Consider the following 22,503-nt stretch of genomic DNA (forward strand, 5'->3'; position numbering starts at 1 on the left):
AATACATTAAAAGGATCATCCACCACAACCAAGTGCGATTTATCCCCGGGATGCAAGGGTGGTTCAACTTTCGCAAATCAATCAATGTGATAGAACACCTTAATAGGAGGAGAGAGAAGAACCATATCGTCCTCTCCATTGATGCAGAAAAAGCATTGGACAAAATAAACATCCTTTCCTGATTAAAACTCTTCAGAATATAGGGATAGAGGGAACATTCCTCAAGTTCATAAAATCCATCTTTGAAAAACCCACAGCGAATATCATCCTCAAAGCTGAGAGCCTTTTCCTTAAGATCAGGAACACGTCAAGGGTGCCCACTCTCACCACTGTTGTTCAACATAGTACTAGAAGTCCTAGCAACAGCAATCAGACAACAAAAAGAAATAAAAGGTATTCAAATTGGCAAAGAAGGAGTCAAACTCGCTCTTTTTGCAGACGACATGACACTTTATGTGGAAAACCCAAAAGACTCCACCCCAAAATTACTAGAACTCATCCAGCAATTCGGTAATGTGGCAGGATACAAAATCAATGCACAGAAATCAGTTCTACAGTTGCATTGTAGAAAGAGAAATTAGAGAAACGATTCCATTTACAATAGCACCAAAAACCATACGATACCTCGGAATAAACCTAACCAAAGAGGAAAAGGATCTATACTCTAGGAACTACAAAACACTCATGAAAGAAATTGAAGAAGACACAAAAAGATGGAAAAATATTCCATGCTCTTGCATCAGAAGAATAAACGTTGTTAAAATGTCTATGCTACCCAGATCAATCTATACCTTCAATGCCATCCCGATCAAAATTCCAATGACATGTTTCAAAGTGCTGGAACAAACAATCCTAAAATTTGTTTGGAATCAGAAAAGACCCCAAATCGCCAAGGTGATGTTGAAAAAGAAAAACAAAGCTGGGGGCATCACGCTGCCCGATTTCAAGCTATATTACAAACTGTGATCACCAAGACAGCATGGTACTGGCACAAAAACAGACATATAGACCAATGGAACAGAATAGAGAACCCAGATATGGACCCTCAACTCTATGGTCAAATAATCTTTGACAAAGCAGGAAAAAACATGCAATGGAAAAAAGACCGTCTCTTCAATAAATGGTGCTGGAAAATTGGACAGCCACATGCACAAGAATGAAATTGGACCATTCTCTAACACCATTCACAAAGATAAACTCAAAGTGGATGAAAGACCTCAATGTGAGACAGGAATCCATCAAAATCTTAGAGGAAAACATAGGCAGTAACCTCTTTGACATCGGCCACAGCAATTTCTTTCAGGATACATCTCCAAAAGCTAGTGAAACAAAAGCAAAAATGAACTTTTGGGACTTCATCAAGATAAAAAGCTTCTGCACAGCAAAGGAAACAGTCAACAAAACAAAGAGGCAACCCACAGAATGGGAGAAGTATTTGCAAATGACACTACAGATAAAGGGCTGGTATCCAAGATCTATAAAGAACTTCTCAAACTCAACACCCAAAAAACAAATAATCAAGTCAAAAAGTGGGCAGAAGAGATGAACAGACACTTCTCTGAAGAAGACATACAAATGGCTAACAGACACATGAAAAAATGTTCATCATCATTAGCCATCAGGGAAATCCAAATCAAAACCACATTGAGATACCACCCTACACCAGTTAGAATGGCAAAAATGGACAGGGAAAGAAACAACAAATGTTGGAGAGGTTGTGGAGAAAGGGGAACCCTCTTACACTGTTGGTGGGAATGGAAGTTGGTACAGCCACTTTGGAAAACAGTGTGGAGGTTCCTCAAAAATTTAAAAATAGAGCTACCCTATGACCCAGCAATTGCACTACTGGGTATTTACCCCAAAGACACCGATGTAGTGAAAAGAAGGGCCATATGCACCCCAATGTTCATAGCATCAATGTTCGCAATAGCCAAACTGTGGAAAGAGCCGAGATGCCCTTCAACAGATGAATGGATAAAGAAGATGTGGTCCATATATACAATGGAATATTACTCAGCCATCAGAAAGGATGAATACTCAACTTTTACATCAACATGGATGGGACTGGATGGGATTGAAATAAGTCAAGCAGAGAAAATCAATTATCATAGGGTTTCACTTATTTGTGGAACATAAGGAATAACATGGAGGACATTAGGAGAAGGAAGGGAAAAATGGGTGGGAGGAATTGGAGGAAGAGATGAAACATGAGAGACTATGGACTTGAGAAACAAATAGGGTTTTAGAGGGGAGGGGGGAAGGGGGAATGGTTAGTCCGGTGATGGGTATTAAGTAGGGCTCGTACTGCATGGAGCACTGGGTGTTATACGAAAACAATGGATCGTGGAACACTACATCAAAAACTAATGATGTAATATATGGTGGTTAACATAACATAATAAAATAAAATAAAAAAAAAGAAATGGGCAGAAGACATGAACAGACATTTCTGCAAAGAAGACATCCAAATGGCCAACAGATACATGAAAAAGTGCTCCACATCCCACGGCATCAGGGAATTACAAATCCAAACACAATGAGATAACACCTCACACCAGTCAGAACAGCTAAAATTAACAAGTCAGGGAATGACAGATGTTGGTGAGGATGTGGAGAAAGGGGAACCCTCTTACACTGTTGGTGGGAATGCAAGCTGTTGCAGCCACTCTGGAAAACAGTATGGAGGTTCCTCAAAAAGTTGAAAATAGAGCTACCATACAACCCAGCAACTGCACTACTGGGTATTTACCCCAAAGATACAAATGTAGTGATCCGAAGGGATATGTGCACCCCAATGTTTATAGCAGCAATGTCCACAATAGCCAATTATGGAAAGAGCCTAGATGTCCATTAACAGATGAATGGATAAAGATGTGGTGTATATATACAATGGAATATTATGCAGCCATCAAAAATGAAATCTTGCCATTTGCAACAACGTGGATGGAACTAGAGGGTATTATGCTTAGCGAAATAAGTCAATCAGAGAAAGACAATTATCATATGATCTCACTGATGTGTGGAATTTGAGAAACAAGACAGAGGATCATAGGGGAAGGGAGGGGAAAATGAAACAAGACAAAACCAGAGAGGGAGACAAACCATAAGATACTCAATCTCAGGAAACAAACTGAGGATTGTTGGAGTGGAGGTGGGTGGGAGGGATGGGGTGGCTGGGTGGATGGACATTGGGGAGGGTATGTGCTATGGTGAACGCTGTGAATCACAGACCTGTACCCCTGAAACAAATAATACATTATATGTTAATTTAAAAAAATAAATTAATTAAAATAAAAAGTAAAAATAATAATAATCAAATAAAAACAAAAAGGGTATCATAGGGGTACTTGGTCATTGATGTTTCTTAGAATGCCATTGCCTTCTTTCTGCCTTCAAAAGAAGTTCTGATTCCCCAGTGGAAACCATGGCTTTCTTTTGCTGACCCAGACTTAACACTCTTGCCTTGTACTCATTTGAGCCTTACTGAACTTGCACACATGGTGGGTCTGCTGGAATTCTGTGCTCATGAAGCATTGTGGCCACTATATAGAAATAGAATGGCAAGAAATGACAGACATGCATATTGCCTTTATCTCCTCCACTCACATATATGCTCTATTGGACTCATATTGGACTTCACTTAAAAAATATAAGTTCAAAGATAAAAGTATTAAGTATTTCAAGATGGAAACCTCAGAACATGAAACCAAGTGAGGAGCTCTTTTCAGTGAGGGCCCTGCATGATTGCACAAGTTGTCTGCCCCTGACACTGGCCCTGAGAGCAATAAAGAGGGCGGTGTAATAATTGAGATGAGAGAGAATACTGGTTGATACTAATGGAGTACCCTTGAAATTGGGGGAAAGCAGGTAGTTTCAAGAAATATTTGGACTGCCAGACCAGTAGCATGTGTAGATTGCTTGGTTGTAGAGGGATAAAGGAGAGAGGAGTTAGGAATGAGTCCAAGGAATGGCTTTGGCAATGAGAAGAATGGAAATGTCATTTTCTGGGAATGTTAGAGAAAGAACTGGAATGGAGGGAAGGGAAGAAGGTTAAAAGTGTTCCATTTGAGGTACACGTATCACATGGTAGTGATGTTTATAGACAGTAGAATATTCAGATCTCTATCTCTGGAAAGAGATATGAACTAGAGCTATTGATTTGGAAATCCTCCACATACAGATTGTTACAAAGCCAAGGAAATAAGAGATTCCTTAGGAAGAGTGTGCAAAGTAAGAAAAGGACCCAGCCTAGTATCTTAAAAAACATCAACATTTATGTGGAAGAAATGTCTTCAAAAGAATCTGAGAAGGAGCAGTCACAAAATGTGGAGAAACGATAGGAGAGAATAGCTTTACAGACACCAAATGTAAAGAGCATTTCAGGAAGGAGAAGTAGTCAACATGGTCAGATGCTGCTGAGAGATCAAGCAAGGAGGAAACTCAAGGTTCCATTGGCTTTAGTGACAAGTTTATCTGGGGACCTTGGCAAAGGGAAATTCAGTGGAATAGTGAGGACAAAGGTGAGAATATAAAGGGCTGAAGTGTGAGTGGGAGATCAGTATAATAAAGACAACTGGAGATGACTACTTTAAGAAATGTGGCTATAAAAGAGGAACAAGAGATAACCTGTCAGAAAGGAAAGTGAAGGCCAGGGATATTTTAATTTCTATGTAAAGAGATACTGGATACTTTGGGGTGCCTGAGTGGCTCAGTTGGTTAAGCATCTGACTCTTGATTTTGGCTCAGGTCATGATCTCAGGGTCTTGAGATCTAGCCCTGCATCAGGCTCTGTGCTCAGCGAATAGTCTGCTGGAGATTCTCTCTCTCTCCCTCTGCACCCTGCCCCCCCCCCATCAAATAAATAAATAAATCTTTAAAAAAGAGAGAGAAAGAGATACTGGATACTTAAAGTTGGGAGGAGCCAGAAGAGAGAAGTTGAAGATAGAGGAGAAAAAGGGGATTATTTTTATATCTAGTTTCCAACGAGGGCAGGTAAGCTCCACAAACAGGCCAGGAATCATTGCTCTGTTTACTGTTTTGAGCCTACAACAGTTTATTTGTTTCCGAGGGCTGATCTAACAAAGCACCACAAGCTGGGTTGCTCAAAACAATAGAAATTTATTGTCTCACAGCTCTGGAGGCTAGAACTGTGAAATCAAGGTGTTGGGAGGTTTATGCTCCCTCTGGAACCTTCCTTGCCTCTTCCTAGCTTCTGGTAGCATGCAGACAATCTTTGGCTTTCCTTGGCTTGCAGGTGCAGAATTCTAATGTCTGCCTTCATTGCAACATGACATTCCCTCTGTGTCTCTGCTTTCATATGACCATCTTCTTATGAGGACACCAGTCATATTGGATCGGGGTGGGAGGTCCAGCCCATCTAAACTAATTACATCCGCAATGACCCTATTTCCAAATGAGGTCACATTCTGAGGTACTGGGGTTTGGGACTTCAACAGGTCTCTTTTTTTTTGCAGGGGGAGGATGGATATAACTTACAACAAACATAGGGAGTCTTGATTCAGTATTTGTTGAATGAATGAATGTGATTTGTAGAACTGGAGGATGAATTTGCCTTAGACAGGGGAGGACACCATTCCATTGTAGTGAGAGGGAAGGAAAAACTGTGGCTACGTATAATGACTGGCATCAGGAAATTGTGTCAGCTGAAGTCTTTAAAGTTCTCCATGAAGAGGGAAGGGAGGTGAAATCTCTGCTGAGGTGAGAAGAAAGTTGAGGTAGGGGGAGAGAGGAATTAAGAGGTATGGTGCAGAAACGAAGTCTAAAATGGGGAAGAAAACTAACAGGGGAAAAGAGGATTCCTTTGAAGCACTGAGGGGCTGGTTGAGGGTAGAAACCATGAATTGTATGGTGGCATAAATCTACCCTGCTGTGTGACTTCTGTAGCAAGGCAAAGGGCTGGCGCAGATAGTTGAGGTTTTGCCAGATAGTAGCCAAGGAAAGACAATAGGGGTAAGGGAATTGGGAACACTGGCACAAGAGGACCACTGATGAGTCTTGGAATTAGGCTAGATAGGAAGGGAAGTTAAACACAAGTACTGTATATTTGATATACAGTACTTCCACCTTATCCACAGTTTCACTTTCTGTGGGTTCAGTTACAATGCCTACATCATTCACTTCACTTCATCTCATCATGTAGGCATTTTATCATCTCACATCATCATGAGAAGGGTGAGTACAGTACAATAAGGTATCTTAAAGAGAGAACATGTTCACATAACTTTTATTACAGTATTGTTATAATTGTTCTATTTTATTATAAGTTATTATTGTTTTTATTTTATTTAAAAAATTTTTAAAGATTTTTTTAAAGTAATCTCTACACCCAGTGTGGGGCTCCAACTCACAACCCCAAGATGAAGAGTTGCATGCTCTACTGACTGAGCCAGCCAGGTGCCCCTTAGTTATTGTTGTTAATCTCTTACTGCACCTAGTTTGTAAATTAAACTTTATCATAGGTATGTATGTATAGGAAAAGACATAACACATATAGGGTTTTGTACTATCCATGGTTTTGGGCATCCACTGGGAGTCTTGGAAAGTATCCCTGCAGATACAGGGGCACTATTGTATAACGCAGAGGTTCTTAACTACTTGAGCCATGGACTACTTGCCACTCTGGTGAAGCCTATGGACCACTTTTCAAAAAATATTTTTAAGTGTATAAAACAAAATATGTAGGATTATATATAAAACCCTTTACATTAGGGGCACCTGGGTGGCTCAGTCATTAAGCGTCTGCCTTCAGCTCAGGTCATGATCCCAGGGTCCTGGGATCGAGCCCCGCATCCTGCTCCCTGCTCCGCGGGAGGCCTGCTTCTCCCTCTTCCACTCTCCCTGCTTGTGTTCTCTCTCTTGCTGTGTCTCTCTCTGTCAAATAAATAAATAAAATCTTAAAAAAAACCCAAAAACCCTTTACATTAAAATATAGTTATAGGGGCACCTGGATGGGTCAGTCAATTACGTGTCTGACTTCAGCTCAGGTCATGACCTCGGGGTCCTGAGATTGAGCCCCATGGGCTCCCCGGTCAGCAGGGAGTTTGTTTCTCTCTCTCCCTCTGCCCTCCCCACCCCGGGGCTCATGTACATGCTCTCTTGCTCTCTTTCAAATAAATAAATGAAATCTTTACTTAAAAAACCTTTAAAATATAGTTATAAAAATCTTTGAACAAACTAAACGAATGCTACAGCAATGTCTGTGTGCCATGAACTGAATGTTTGTGTTCCCCCAGAACCCACATGTCATAATCCTAACACCAACATGATAGTGTTAGGAGGTTGAGATTTGGGGAAATGATTAGGTCATGAGGGTGGAGCCCCCATGAATGGGATGAGTGCTCTTCTAAAAGAGACCTCAAAGAGCTCCCTCACTCCCACCCACTATGTGAGGATACAATGAGAAGCTGTGACCCGGAAGAGAGCTCTCACCCAACCATGCTGGCACTCTGATCTTGGACTTCTGGCCTCTATAACTGTGAGAAATAAATTTCTGTTGTTAATAAGCTACCTAGTATGTGGTATTTTGTTATAGCAGCCTGAACGGACTAAGATAATGTGTTTCTTTGCATTAAACAACAAGGTCTAGTGTCAGGCTTAAAAAGAACCGTAATTTCTAGATAGAAATAAGCATACGTGAAATTCTTAAGTATTTGTATGTGAAAGTAACTGTAATGCAATGTATATAAAAATAGCTGTGTTTTCTATGGTGATAAAGCCATAGATACTGCTAGTAATTCAGCGGTATATTGCCTACCTTTATTATTGAAGGAAATGCTACATTTCAGTTAATGCTTAGTGAAAATAAAGATACAGATTTTTCCCTGCCCAAGTTTATAGATCCCTTGAATTCCATCATAGCTCCTTGAAGGCCAGTGGATCCCAGGTATGAATGCTGGGTGTGGAGGGGAGAAAATAGAAGAAGTCAAAGAACTGAGAAGCCAAATTGTTTGGACATTGATGTGTGGACATTGGAAACAGATGGTACAGAATAGCACAGCACACCTGGTACTGAACTCTTCAAAATTAGTAAAAGGCAGTAACTAGACAGTTGGAAAATAATTGCCTTAATGCAGGACAAAGGGTGGCAAGTCAGGTGGAATGAATATGAAAAAATCAGGGGAGGGGGGTGCCTGGGTGGTACAGTTGGTTGAGCATCCCATTTGGTTTGGGCTCAGGTCGTGATTTCAGGGTCCTGGGATATACAGCCCCGCTTGGGCTCCATGCTCAGTGCAGAGTCTGCTTGGGGCTCTTTCTCCCTCTCCCTCTGTTCCAAGGCCCCCCAAAATAAATAAAATCTTTTTTTTTTAAATCAGGGGTGTACATAAAGATGAAGGAGTAATTGTCAAGAAGTGGCAGTAGGATGCAAGGAAGATATTTACCTTAACTTTCTCACCTGAGGGAAATAGCTTAAGAAGCCTACAAAGAGAGGCACCTAGCTGGCTCAGGTGGTAGAACATTTGGCCTTTGATCTTGGGGTCCTGAGTTCAAGCCCCATATTGGGTGTGGAGAATCCTTAAAAAAAAAAAAAAAAAAAAAGAGGATGCAAAGGGAAGTGGTGTGCTCAAGGATGGAGTAGATTCTACTTAAGGCAAGGAGCTGGAAGGAACATACATGGTTAAGAATGTTAGGTAGTTTCTTACCCCTGTAGATTGGGCAGTGGAAAAGATTGGGAGAGAGGGTGCCAGTTGGGTTGCAGTATGGACTAGAATGGCAAATGGATGTGAGAAGATAGATTACCAGAAGCATTTTAATTCAAATAAATACAATCTTTAAAATAAAATTTATATCTGCATACAGAAATAAAACATTTTTTATAGTGCTTTTTTTTTTTTTTAGGGATTTTATTTATTCATTTGACAGAGAGAGACACAGCAAGAGAGGGAACACAAGCAGGGAGAGTGGAAGAGGGAGAAGCAGGCCTCCCACAGAGCAGGGAGCCCGATACGGGGCTCGATCCCAGGACCCTGGGATCATGACCTGAACTGAAGGCAGCTGCTCAACCACTGAGCCACGCAGGCGCCCCTACAGTGGTTTTCTTTAACTTGTGGAATTATGAGTTATTTTAATTTTACTTTTAATATCTTCTTTCTTTTTACATTTTTATAAGATATATTTTTATATTTTTTATAAGTTTTTTTTACAAGATTTTATTTATTTATTTGACAGAGAGAGACACAGCAAGAGAGGGAACACAAGCAGGGGGAGTGGAAGAGGGAGAAGCAGGCTTCCCGCCGAGCAGGGAGCCCAATGAGGGGTTCAATCCCAGGACCCTGGGATCATGACAGGAGCTAAAGGCAGATGCCCAACCGACTGAGCCACCCAGGTGCTTCCAGATATAAATATTAACAAAATTTGAATTATATTGTCTATGGTTTGTTATCCTGAATTTTTTTTTACTTAATATTTATTTATTTATTTATTTGACAGAGAGAGGGAGAAAGCACAAGCAGGGGGAGCAGCAGGCAGAGAGAGAGTGGGAAGCAGGCTCCCAGCTGAGCAGGGAACCCGATGTGGGGCTTGATCCTGGGACTCCAGGATCATGACCTGAGCTGAAGGCAGACACCCAACAACTGAGTCACCCAGGCGCCCTTTTTATAAGTTTTTAATAGTTAAAAAAGAAAAAAGAAAATAATTAGGAAATTAGATACATTTAAACATGCCAGAACCCATTCCTAAAGTTGAAAACGTATATTTTACTTACTCTGGAAGTTTGTGTTCTGCAGATTGTTCTTTATGAGAGTTAAAAATTGATAAATAATTTAAATTCCTAGTAAATGGCAAACAAAATTGCATAGGAGACAGTTTCTTATATTTGGATTTCACTGGATCTAACTTTAGAGGTTGTATTTATTCTGTAACAAGAAGAATGTTCAAAGAAATTTGGGGTACTATAATATGAATCATCTATGAACCATAAATCTAGAATAAACATTAGTATGGTATTGAGCATATTTTACTTTCTGAGATATGTGTGAGATATGGCTCTTTATCAAGGTAGACAGCAATAATATGGGCAGGACTGATATCAGTAGTTGATAGAAGAGTTTGAAGTGTCTGTAACAAACACACCTCTCCAAGATGCAGCTGAAGTTGAAGTGATAAATCTCATGCTATTCTATTCATGTTAATAATTAGTTTTCTAGAGTTTTGTTAGATTCATTTAAGGAACTCTTTCTGGGGAGACTGATCAGAGATCTTGCAGATGTGTGACATTGTTGCAATGAATGGAAAGTGCCAATATCTTAGGATAAATATATCACATTTTATGGAAAAAAATTATTTAAACATATTTCCTGTGGAAAGTGGATCTTAAAGTATCTGTATATTGTTGACATGCCCCCAGAACATCAATCAATTACTTATACTAAGGTTGCTTCTCTTTTTCTTAATGCTAGCAGCCATTAATGATCATTGCTTAGATACATTAATTTGTTAGATGTTTGCAAAATGGTGGCATTCTAATTATGTTAATCTTTTTCAGTTATTAGCTAGGATACATCAATAAGGAGAAACTTACCTTCTATTTGATTATCCATTACTACAGCTGGTGTTGGAAAGTCCCTTTATTTGCCAGTTCTGAAAGTGATGAGTTGGTTCACCAGCATCCTCTAACAGCATCAAAATCAGTTTTGTTTTGTTTTGTTTAGGTATCATTATGAATTCACAGATTTGAACATATTTTATGTATGTCAAACTATTGTAGTTCTTATCCTTGGTAATAGTCTAAATTTACATCTTTGTATGGTAGGAGATGCTCCAGGTTGGCTACTGAGTTCTTTTAACACAATCCTAGCAGTCTTTGGTAACTTTCTTGCTCTCTGCTCTAGCAAGGTGCACCAGATTCATCTTGTACATTTCTTGCCTCAGATCTGTAATCAGTCATTTCTTCATTAAATCCTGTTTCCTTTTAGTGGTAAATGATAGAGACCACGATCCAGGCCCTAGGGGGTAGGGTTCAAAGGTTTTGATGCATATGAATCACACTTCAAGTTTCTGTGTTTCTTTTGCAGTGGTTCCCATTTTACTCAGAGTAAAATCCTTTCAATGACCCATAAGGCTCTACATGATTTGCATGGCCTATTTCTTCTCTTTCTTTACCACGCATGTTTCGGTCTTTGGGCTGCTGCCATGGGAATGCCCTTTTCCCAGATATGTGCATAGCTCAATCCCTCATCCCTTGTATGTCTTTGCTGAACCTTATGGAATTCTATCCTGTCAACTATATTTAAAATCATACTACTTACGTCCCCAAACCCACTCCCAATGTCCTGTGTTCTATTTTTTCATATCATTTCTCATCTTCTCATATACTTTATAATGTAAGTATTTATTATGTAGCATTCCTCCCCTCCTCCTAAAATATAAGCTACACAAGGGCAGGGATTTTGGTTGTTTGGTTTACTGCTATATCTTTAGTGCTTAGGACAGACGGTAGCTGCACATGGTAGCTATTCACTACCTATTTACTCAATGAACAAATGAATAAATTTTAGTATATTTCTGAATCATCACACACCTAACCTATCAGGTTCAATCTCAAAGGAAGAGATACAATTTAAAGCATACAACATCCATCAAGAAACTGAGCTATATCCAGGTATGTATAATGTAGAGACAAGTCCATGAATTTCAAAACTAGCCTGACATTTCTGGCTTTGAGCAATGTTTGTGTATTCACTTTTTTTTTTTTTTGAGAGAGAGAAAGAGAGAGATGGGGGAAGGGGCAGAGAGAGAGGGAGAGAGAGATTCCTAAGCAGGCTCCATGCTAGCCTTACACAAGGCTTGATCTCACAACCCTAAGATCAGACCTGAGCCGAAGTCAAAAGTTAGAAGCTTAACTGACTGAGCCATCCAGGCTCCCCTATGCATTCATTTTTTTTTTTTTAAAGATTTTATTTATTCATTTGAGACACAGAGATACAGAGAGAGAGAAAGAGAGCATGAGCAGTGGGAGAGGCAGAGGGAGAGGGAGAAGCAGACTCCCCGCTGAGTCAGGAGCCCGATGTGGGACTCGATCCCAGGACCCTGGGATCATGACCTGAGCTGAAGGCAGACGCTTAACCATCTGAGCCACCCAGGCGCCCCTATGCATTCATTTTTGAAAAAGAAATGCAATATAAGCTGAGAGTCTCTATCAGTGATAAAACTAAAAGATGAGAATTGAGATGTACCCCAAAGAATACACCTTACTATTGCCCCAGAGAAGTTTAATATGCTTAATGTCCATGTTCCTTCTAATGTAATTAAATTATCAACTATTAGCAACATTTTTGTATAAAAGTAGTTGATTAAAGTTACTTGGGGGCATCTGGCTGGCTCAGTTGGTAGCGTATGTGACTCTTGATCTCAGGACTGTAAGTTCGAACCCCATGGTTGAGTATAGAGTTTACCTAAAATAAATAAATAAATAAGTAGATAAATAGATAAATAAATAAATAAAACCTTAAAAAAAAAAAAACACGTGGATTTCAGGCTACTATTGACATAGCAGGGTTAAGCCTAATCTGAGATTCAGATTTGTCTGGACTCATGAGGCTGAGCCTTCCAGGTTCTTAGGATGAATTGCAGGGTAGGAGTCTGCTAGGAAGAGATCAGAGATGGGGCAGAGGAGAAGGACAGGAAAGTACTAAACCCAAGCCTGACTATAGGGACCAGGTCTCAGTGCTATGGAAAAACATCTATGATACGTTTTTATTTTTTATTTTATTAAGTAGACTCTACTCCCAATGTGGGGCTTAAATTCATGACCCGAAGGAGATCAAGAGTTGCATGCTCTACAGACTGAGCCAGCCAGGTGCCCTTGATGGAAAAATGTCTATGACAAAAGGCTGACAGTAGGAACTGCACAGATTTCTACTTTATGAGGCATAGCACCAAAGGGAAGGATATCAGAAGATAACACCCCTCTGGACTATGATAGTGTCAGCAAGAAAGGAGACTTTGAAGTTTTGTGGGAGGCACTGGATGTGTGGGGGTACCCAACGGAGGGGCCACAGTAATAGGCAGAATATCAGGAAGGACATCGGGAGGCCTATTTGTGAATACATGTGAGATACTCTAATGGGGACTCCAGAATCTATGAAGGAATTTTGTAGGGGCTAGAAGTTCTGTGTCAACAGAAGGGCAGTGAGCTAATAAAATTTAATGTGATTTTACCCATTCCCACAGATGAGTGAATTTTGAGGAAATCTACATTGCCACTGGAAAAAAAACTGGGGCACTGTACTTAGTGGATTGAACACTGGACTGAGAAAGGGATAGAGGATGTCGATTGTCATTTTGGTGATTAACTAGCTGGGTTACCTTGGGCAAGTGAAGAATCTGAACTTAGACTTGAAAGGGCCTTTGAAGTTGATTAGAGCCAGCCTCCTTTCTCCAACTCACACTGACAGGAGACTACGATTTGGAGGCTGTACATTCTCATATTAGGAACTTCATTTTTAGGTTCAGTTGTGGTTTGCCTCTTTTTATTTATTTATTTCATTAATCTCCTTTGTGCCCTTTAGAGAAACATTTAACTACTCCTTTGGGGGAGGTATTTAGTGGGGGTAGGAACACCATCTTTGGACTTAGACTGCCAGATTTTAAATTCCAATTCCTCCACTTCCTATGTGACCTATGTGACCTTCACTAAGTTTCAACTTAGTTCACTAACTTTCAACTTCCTCATCTGTAAAATGGGCATAATAGTACCTACTACATGGGATTATTAATACACTTTTATCCCACCTGATATACTTTCAAATATGAAGTAGCCATCATATTTTCCCTTGACTTTCATTTCTTTAGGTTAAATATTTCTAAGTCCTTACAATATTGTCCAGAATGAATTGTTTACAGAGCCTTTGTCTTCTTTCTTTGGATACCTCCTAGTCTGTCAGTGTTTTTCTTAAATGTAGTACCCAAACTAAAAAACAGTATTTTTATGTGCAAAATACAGAAAATGATGAAATCATTCCTTCCAGTGATCTAGACCTTAACCAGCCTATATTTTAAATGTCTCAATTTTAGTTTATCACATATAAAATATATGAATACCAAATTATGCCTACTTTATCTACCTTCCAGGGTTTCTGTAAGAGAAACTGAGATGATATATGTCAAAGTACTGTGAAAAATAAAAAGAAGTGTAAGTATCATTATTTTATATTGTTTTTCATTAAATAGGGAACAAAATTATGAGAGGTATGACCTATCAGTTACAAAAAATAAGTTTTAAAACTTACAACAATCCTAATGTTCATATAGAAAATGGAAATTTCATTTTATTTTTGGGGGGGTATTTTTTTAATTTTTTAATTTTAATTTTTTAATTTAAATTCAATTAGTTAACATATATTATTAGTTTCAGAGGTAGAGGTCAGTGATTCATCATCAGTCTTATAATACCCAGTGCTCATTACATCACGTGACTTCCTTAATGCCCAACCCCCAGTTACCCCATCCCCCACCCACCTCCCTTCCAGCAACCCTCAGTTTGTTTTCTATGATTAAATCGAGTCTTCCACTGGGGAGGGTATGTGCTATGGCGAGCACTGTGAATTGTATAAGACTGATGAATCACAGACCTGTACCCCTGAAACAAATAATACATTATATGTTAAAAAAAAAAAAAAGAAGATAGTAGGAAGGGAAAAATGAAGCGGGGGGGAATTGGAGGGGGAGACGAACCATGAGAGACTATGGACTCTGAGAAACAAACTGAGGGTTCTAGAGGGGAGGGGGTGGGAGGATGGGTTAGCCTGGTGATGGGTATTAAAGAGGGCACGTACTGAATGGAGCACTGGGTGTTATACGCAAACAATGAATCATGGAACACTACATCAAAAACTAATGATGTAATGTATGGTGATTAACATAATAAAATTAAATGTAAAAAAAAAGAGTCTCCTATGGTTTGTCTCCCTCTCTGAATTCGTCTTGTTTTATTTTTTCCTCTTCCCCAATGATCCTGTTTCTTAAATTCCACATATCACTGAGATCATATAATTTTCTTTGATTGACTTATTTCGCTTAGCATAATACCCTCTAGTTCTATCCATGTTATTGCAAATGGCAAGATTTCATTTTTTGATGAGTAGTGTTCCATTATATACGTGTGTGTGTGTGTGTGTATACACAATATCTTCTTTATCCATTTATCTGTTGATGGACATCTAGGCTCTTTCCATAATTTGGCTATTGTGGACATTGCTGCTATAAACACTGGGGTGCAGGTGCCCCTTCGGATCACTACCTTTGTATCTTTGGAGTAAATACCCAGTAGTGCAATTGCTGGGTCATACGGTAGTTCCATTTTTAACTTTCTGAGAAACCTCCATATTGTTTTCCAGAGTGGCTGCACCAGCTTGTATTCCCACCAACAGTGTCGGAGGGTTCCCCTTTATCCGCATCCCCGCCAACATCTGTTGTTTCCTGACTTGTTAATTTTAGCCATTCTGACTGGTGTGAGGTGTTATTTCATTGTGGTTTTCATTTGTATTTCCCTGATGCCGAGTGATGTGGAGCATTTTTTCATGTGTATGTCTTCATTGGAGAAATGTCTGTTCATGTCTTCTGCCTTTTTCGTGATTGGATTACTTGTTCTTTGGGTGTTGAGTTTGGTAAGTTCTTTATAGATTTTGGATACTAGCCCTTTATCTGATATGTCATTTGCAAATATCTTTTTCCATTCTGTCGGTTGTCTCCTGGTTTTGTCAACTGTTTCCTTTGCTGTGCAAAAAGCTTTTTATCTTGATCAAGTCCCAAAAGTTCATTTTGCCTTTATTTCCCTTGCTTTGGAGATGTGTCTAGAGAGAAGTTGCTGTGGCCAAGGTCACAGAGGTTGCTGCCTGTGTTCTCCCCTAGGATTTTGATGGATGCCTGTCTCACATTTAGGTCTTTCATCCATTTTGAGTCTATTTTTGTGTATGGTTTAAGGAAATGGTCCAGTTTCATTCTTCCATGTGGCTGTCCAATTTTCCTGACACGATTTGTTGAAGAGACTGTCTTTTTTTCATTGGATATTCTTTCCTGCTTTGTTGAAGATTAATTGACCATAACATTGAGGGTCCATTTCTGGATACTCTATTCTGTTCCATTGATCTGTGTGTCTGTTTTTGTGCCAGTACCATACTGTTTTGATGATCACAACTTTGTAATAGGGCTTGAAGTCCAGACTTGTGATCTCACCAGCTTTGGTTTTCCTTTTCAACATTCCTTTGGCTATTTGGGCTCTTTTCTGGTTCCATACAAATTTTAGGATTATTTGTTCCAGCTCTGGGAAAAAGGTGATGGTATTTTGATAGGGATAGCATTGAATGTATAGATTTCTCTAGGTAGCACAGACATTTTAACAATATTTGAAAAAAAATTTGAGACTGTGAACTACTTAGTAAGTCTAAACCATTTTTTGTTACGTGAGGTGATTATGAAAGAAGTAATCTCACTTATGTCAAAAAGGTTTTCCTGTGAAGCATACAACTTCAGACAACATTCACTTTGTATCTGAGATAGTTTCATTTCAATCTCTGGTTTCTCTGATATATATTTTTTATTTTTTATATTTTTACTTTTTAATTATTTTTTAAAAGATTTTATTTATTTATTCATGAGAGAGAGAGAGAGAGAGAGAGGCAGAGGGAGAAGCAGGCTCCCCGCTGAGCAGGAAGACCGACACGGGACTCGATCCCAGGACCCTAGGATCATGACCTGAGCTGAAGACAGAAGCTTAACCATCTGAGCCACCCAGGCACCCTAGTTTCTATTTTTTAAGGGAGCTCTATGCCCAATGTAGAACTTGAACTCATAACCCCAAGATCAAGAGTTGCAAGCTCTACCAACTGAGCCAGCCGGGCATCCCTCTTTAGTAATACTTTTTTTATTGAAAAATTATCTATTTCTCAAAAAACTGAACTTGATGATGAAACAAGTGGAGAGGAAACTTTGTGACTGGCAGCTGTGTTTGTTAGTATTCAATAAGAAAGCACACTGTAGATGTAGTTCCAATTTAATAAATAAAAAACCTAAAGGGAAAATGTATAAAACCAGAGGGATTACATTGCATGGGCTTTTTTCATAGTTATTACTCATAATTCTTTAGCTAAATATAAACTCTCAAAATTATAGCAGTGGCCATTTATCCTTTGCTTCCTAGTCTGTTAGAGCTGCCATAACAAAATATCACAGACTGGGTGGCTTAAACAATAGAAATAAATTTTCTCACAGTTCTGGAGGCTGGAAGTCCAACATTCTGAGGCCTCTTGTCTTGGCTTGTGGGTGGCCACCATCGCATTGTGTGCTCATGCAACCTCTTCTTTGTGGATGTGCTAGGGGAGAGGCAGAGAGTGAGCTCTCTGGTGGTTTGTTTTTTTTTATTTATTTTGTTTTATTTTATTTTTTCCTGGATCAGAGCCTTCCCCTTATGACCTTATTTAAACTCCTTTACTTCTTTTGAGGCTCTATCTCCAAATACAGCCACCCCTGGGTTAGGGCTTCAACATATGAATTTTGGGGGACACATATATTTGTCCTTAATGCCTTCCAGTTTTTCTTATTTTCTTTTACCCCTTTTGGAGAAGTTAAATCACATCATCATTGCCCTAAATATACAAATTGAATTCCACTTAGACAATTTTTTCTAGGAGCCATTACATTGTTTTAGGCAGAATTTAAGAGATTAAAGTGTACAGTTTCTTCTTGTAAAGACTTCACATTCCAGGGCCAGAGAGAGCTAACTCAACAATCAGAATACACCATACTATGGGTCATATTTTAGTATAAGTGGAGAGGACCTTATTTTACCTAGTTTTCATCAGCATTTTTCCATGGTGTGTCTGATTTTGTCTTACTTGGGACCCTCACTTGTTTTTTGTTTTTTCCCTAATCAGCCTGGATCTCAAGGTTAGTAATTTTAAGTTTTACCTACATCCTCAATTCCCTTGGCTTGCCATTATTTTGCTCCTCCTGGCCAGTTTATTCCTAATTTTGGATTAATTCACTGATCCGCTTTCTTCTCCCAGGCAGATAAGCCCCATAAAATAGTAAGAATTATGCTGATTAACTATTAAAATTGGTAATTTTCAGCCTCAGCAGGCACTTTAGCACTTTAAGACAAACCTCTAACTTGCCTGTAGCTGACTCCACCTAAGTAGACAGTGTCTTGATGAACACCCTATCATACATCCTAAATTCCTTATCTCATTCTTTCCTGGAGACTATTTTGCCTGATACTTTACAAAGTTGTGTTCAGATATGAACTCCCTCAATTTCTGTGCTAAGTCTCTGCATTAAATCGAGGCTATCTCCAGCCCTACAGCCCAAGCAGTTATTTGCTAGGTTTCATCCTTGCTTTTCATTCCAAAACTCCTTTATTTTTCGTCTAGTTTCTGTTCTTGATATGGCAGTTGGACTTGACAACACATTTCTGCTTCCCAATTTTTGTCCCTTGGCACAAAATAATCTCCTGGATTTCAACTAAACCTGGAATCCCCTACTCTTGGAATGTTCCAGGACTCAACTCTTGGACCACTTCTTTTCTCTATTTATATTCACTCCTTGGTGATCTCATCTAATCTTATGGCTTTAAATATACCATCCACATGCTGATGACTCCCAATTTTATTTCTCTAGCTCAGATCTCTTCCCTGAACTCCATACTTCTCTACCTAACTCAAAACTTCATTTGGGTATTAGATGCCATCTCAAATGTAAGGTGTTCAAAATTAAGCCTCTACAAGAGGACACTTTTGGGAGAAATGGATAGTCATTTTTTTGATTGTGGTAATGATTTCATGGGTGTTTATCAATGGAAAAACTCACCAAACTGTACAATTTATCGTGCATCAATTATATAGTTAGGAGTCAAGGGTAGGTCAAGTTTACTGACCTCAGTAAATTAATACACTGTATTTGTAAATCTTTTCTTCAAATGATAAATTGAGTATTCTTAAATGCTTTTTCCATTATTAATACTCTTTTGAAGAAAACTGTAATCAACTGAGTAAGCCTAACTAGGACGAAGTTCCCAAATAGGTTGGATTATACTGTACTCAATTTGGGATTCTGAGAGATTAAATCCTTACTTCCTGTTATAACTCAGCCACATGGCATGCCAGGACTTTAGTAGTGTGCTAGTGGTAAAGGAAGAGGCCAGGACTTGTGAGAATGAGACCGAGGAGTCTAGTTCTCATTTTGGAAAGACACCTTCTCCTCCACCCAAAGATGGTCCATAAAGCTTCCAGAACTGCATGGCAACCTTGTGCTTTGATCTGATCTCTATACATATCCAAATATGTAGAATCAGTGAGGTGGAGAGGCCAGAGGCAGTGGCAATATTCAGTCAGGCATTTATGAATACTATACCATGCTGTGAGTACCACTTGGATCCTGAATCAAGCTTTTGGGAGGAAAGATGGGAAAGGTCTCATCCCCAGGGAGGAAGGACTAGCAAAAGAGAAGCAGACTATCTTAGCAAGCTGAAATTCAAATAAAGATTCTAATTCTAACTGGGCAAGTGGTGTTAAAAACCTGAGCACAAGCAAAAGATTTCATACAGGTTGAGCAAACAGTAAGGATTTATGAGGTGCATAATCAGTTTAGAGAGCACTTAACTGGGCAGCCAACTGCAGTGGATATTAGATTTCTGGCAATAGAACAAATTTTTGAAAGCACCAAATATAAGTTTGAGCCTACTAGATTTGAAGATGAATTGGAAGCATGATGGAAGACAGAGAAAAGAATTCCTAGTGACTAAAGCCCCTAAAGCCAGACACATACAGATTTTGCTCTTTCAGCTTCTGAAATCAGTCCTAACCATGCAGATCCCAGTCTATTATAGCCAAATTCCTTTATTCCTTAGGTCTTTAAGGCTTTGAGTTTCTGTTCTCTGTAAGTTGCACATATGCTCAGAAGGATTAAGTCCCTTATCCAGGTAACTTAAGGTCCCTGGTTGTAACTAGTAGTTACCTACTTTGGTAATATAAAGGTATTACCTGTAATGTTACCATTCACAAAGCTTAAGGCTGGTAGAGTCTAACAGCCAAGACCTCCATTGTGTGAATGAAAAATGTCATCCAGATCTACAAGAGGTTTTCCATTTTAATGGGAGCTGATGTTAATTATGTTAATGTTTCAAGTTTAATTCCACTAAATTGTACCTTTTTGGTCCTGACCCCCTCAAGTGTGGACTCTGCAGAATCAGACTAAATTATGTGACTTTCTGCTATATGCCTTCCCACTGAAAAAAAAAGTCAAGTTTTAGGTAATTCAAATGACCATAGCTTTACAGTTGCCCCCAAACACTTCAGCCTTTATCTTCCACCTTATTTGTCCCATATCTGACCACCCAATTGATAGCCCGAATTCCCAATTCATCACGTTCAGGTTCTGGAGCATACAGTCTTTGCTTCAAGTGTATATGCTTAAAAATTTATATTCCTCGTGGCGCCTGGGTGGCTCAGTCGTTAAGCGTCTGCCTTCGGCTCAGGTCATGATCTCAGGGTCCTGGGATCCAGTACCGCATTGGCTCCCTGCTCAGTGTGGAGCCTGCTTCTCCCTCTCCCTCTGCTTGTGTTGCCTCTCTTGCTGTGTCTGTCAAATAAATAAAAAAATTTTTTTTATTTATTTATTTGAGACAGAGAAAATGAGAGAGAGCACATGAGAGGGGGGAGGGTCAGAGGCAGAAGCAGGCTCCCCGCTGAGCAGGGAGCCCGATGCAGGACTCTATCCAGGGACTCCAGGATCATGACCTGAGCCGAAGGCAGTCGCTTAACCAACTGAGCCACCCAGGCGCCCCAATAAATAAAATCTTTAAAAAAAAAAAAAATTTATATTCCTCACATCTGTGTTGGTTTTGATTCAATTTCCTCATGTATTACTTCTCTCCCACAGTACTTCATTATAGCTTGCCTTTGATTTTGTCATTTTGTACCACTATTGAGAGGACACAGAAGCATTTTACCTCTGACCTCCTTAGTAGAGCCCAGTACAGTGCAGTACACGAACACATAAACTGATTTGGATTACATCAACTGAAGAAATGTGACATTACTAAATCAATTGTGAGAAGGGAGCAAAAACAGAACTGCAGGAAAAGAGGTCAGAGTGCTCCAACGCAAAATTTCCCAACTTGTTTTCAAGTGATGTTTGCCAGCTCTGACAAAAGGGTAGACACTTATCCCTGAAAATTTTGTGCAGACCCCAATCACTTTTATCATTCATTGTCCACCTAACATTTACTGTACAAACAAGTGCCATGTAGATAGCTAAGGTATCTAGGTAAAGATTTTGGTGATTGAAACTGATCTTATAGAAACACTGGTTTATATAAATTAGGCACGTTTTTGAATAATAAATCCAACTAAGAACAGGGTCACTAATCCAAAGCCATTTTAACTCGGAAGTGAGTTTATAGCATTGAGGAATTATGTCAGTAGTTAATATTTTGCAAACCACTCCACTTCATATACACTATACCACTGATCTTCAGGTGTTTCTTGAAGTGGTTGTCCTAAGGCAACACAGCTTTCCCATGATTGCTCTTGGTAACATCAAGATACCATACGGGTAATCTATTATGCCAAGGGGCTTTTCCCATTGCTGGATTTCATCAAGTCTTAAGGTCTCTCATTAAAAGGACCATATCCTGGTGTCTCAGTTGACTTCCTACCAAAAGACTGGTTTATATTTCCTGCAGACAACTTGCAGTTCATTTCTCTACATTTTAGTGACCATGTATGGTCACTGCAATTCCTTGCACCAACAGTTTAATAGTGTGCAGGAACTTAGATTACTTGATCTCTGGTGGCATTAATACCTTATATTTTACTTTGGCTGCAATAAACTTTTTCCAGTGTGCAATTTCTACACCACTTTAATACTTGAGCAAATTCACTCTGTGCCTGCCCACCCAACATGCTTGTCAGTCTCATGAGCCTCTTTTGAGCTGCATGGGTCCAAAACTGAATTTTCACCAAGGCAGGAAAACATTTTAGGGAAAAGGACAGCTCATTATAAGCTGACAAAAATACTGTTATTTTGACTGACACGTAAGTATGGGCTTAGAACAACTTATTCATGCAGCTATTTAGGGAAAATGATCATGCATAGGGCCCAACCACCTTGGTTAGAGCAGATATTACAGTCTACACTAAATCCATTCTGTGCAATGTTTGACTACTTTAAACTCCCTGATCTTCCCCCATAACCTATAATTGTTATGCTGTGCGCTCTTCATTTTCAGTATTCTACATTTTCTATCTTGAGCATCCTTTCAAGTTACAATTTCATTAGAACCAATTATTCCGTGATTACTGAATCACTGATCATTTTGATACCTGTTGTTTTTCTCCCTAATAACAGTCTCTCCATTTTGCTCACCATTAACCCAGTAATATTTAGTACCCTACAAAAAGCCAACATGATCTGTACTTATTGATACTCCCAAACCGAGTCATTGCTCCAAAAAAAAAAAAAAAAACCTAAGAATTTCCCCACATTACTCTG

At 39.2% G+C, this 22,503-nt stretch overlaps 1 protein-coding gene across 2 annotated transcripts in view; it reads right to left on the minus strand.

The window, feature by feature from the left end:
• SYNCRIP (synaptotagmin binding cytoplasmic RNA interacting protein) overlaps positions 1 to 20,479 on the minus strand; it is a 77,204-nt gene extending 56,725 nt beyond the window's left edge. Inside the window, exons 1-2 of one of the 2 annotated variants that reach the window (XM_034991276.1) lie at positions 20,157 to 20,479; positions 17,225 to 17,327 (exon numbers count right to left, since the gene is read on the minus strand). The gene's annotated coding sequence lies outside the window, so the exon portion shown is untranslated. Of the gene's footprint in view, positions 1 to 10,537; positions 11,294 to 17,224; positions 17,328 to 20,156 lie in introns of those variants that run through there. The other variant, XM_034991277.1, reaches the window with a different exon arrangement.
• Between the last annotated feature and the right edge of the window lie 2,024 nt (positions 20,480 to 22,503).

Source organism: Mirounga leonina, unplaced genomic scaffold, assembly GCF_011800145.1.
Source record: "Mirounga leonina isolate KUSES-001 unplaced genomic scaffold, KU_Mleo_1.0 Mir_53, whole genome shotgun sequence".
Lineage (NCBI taxonomy): Eukaryota > Metazoa > Chordata > Mammalia > Carnivora > Phocidae > Mirounga > Mirounga leonina.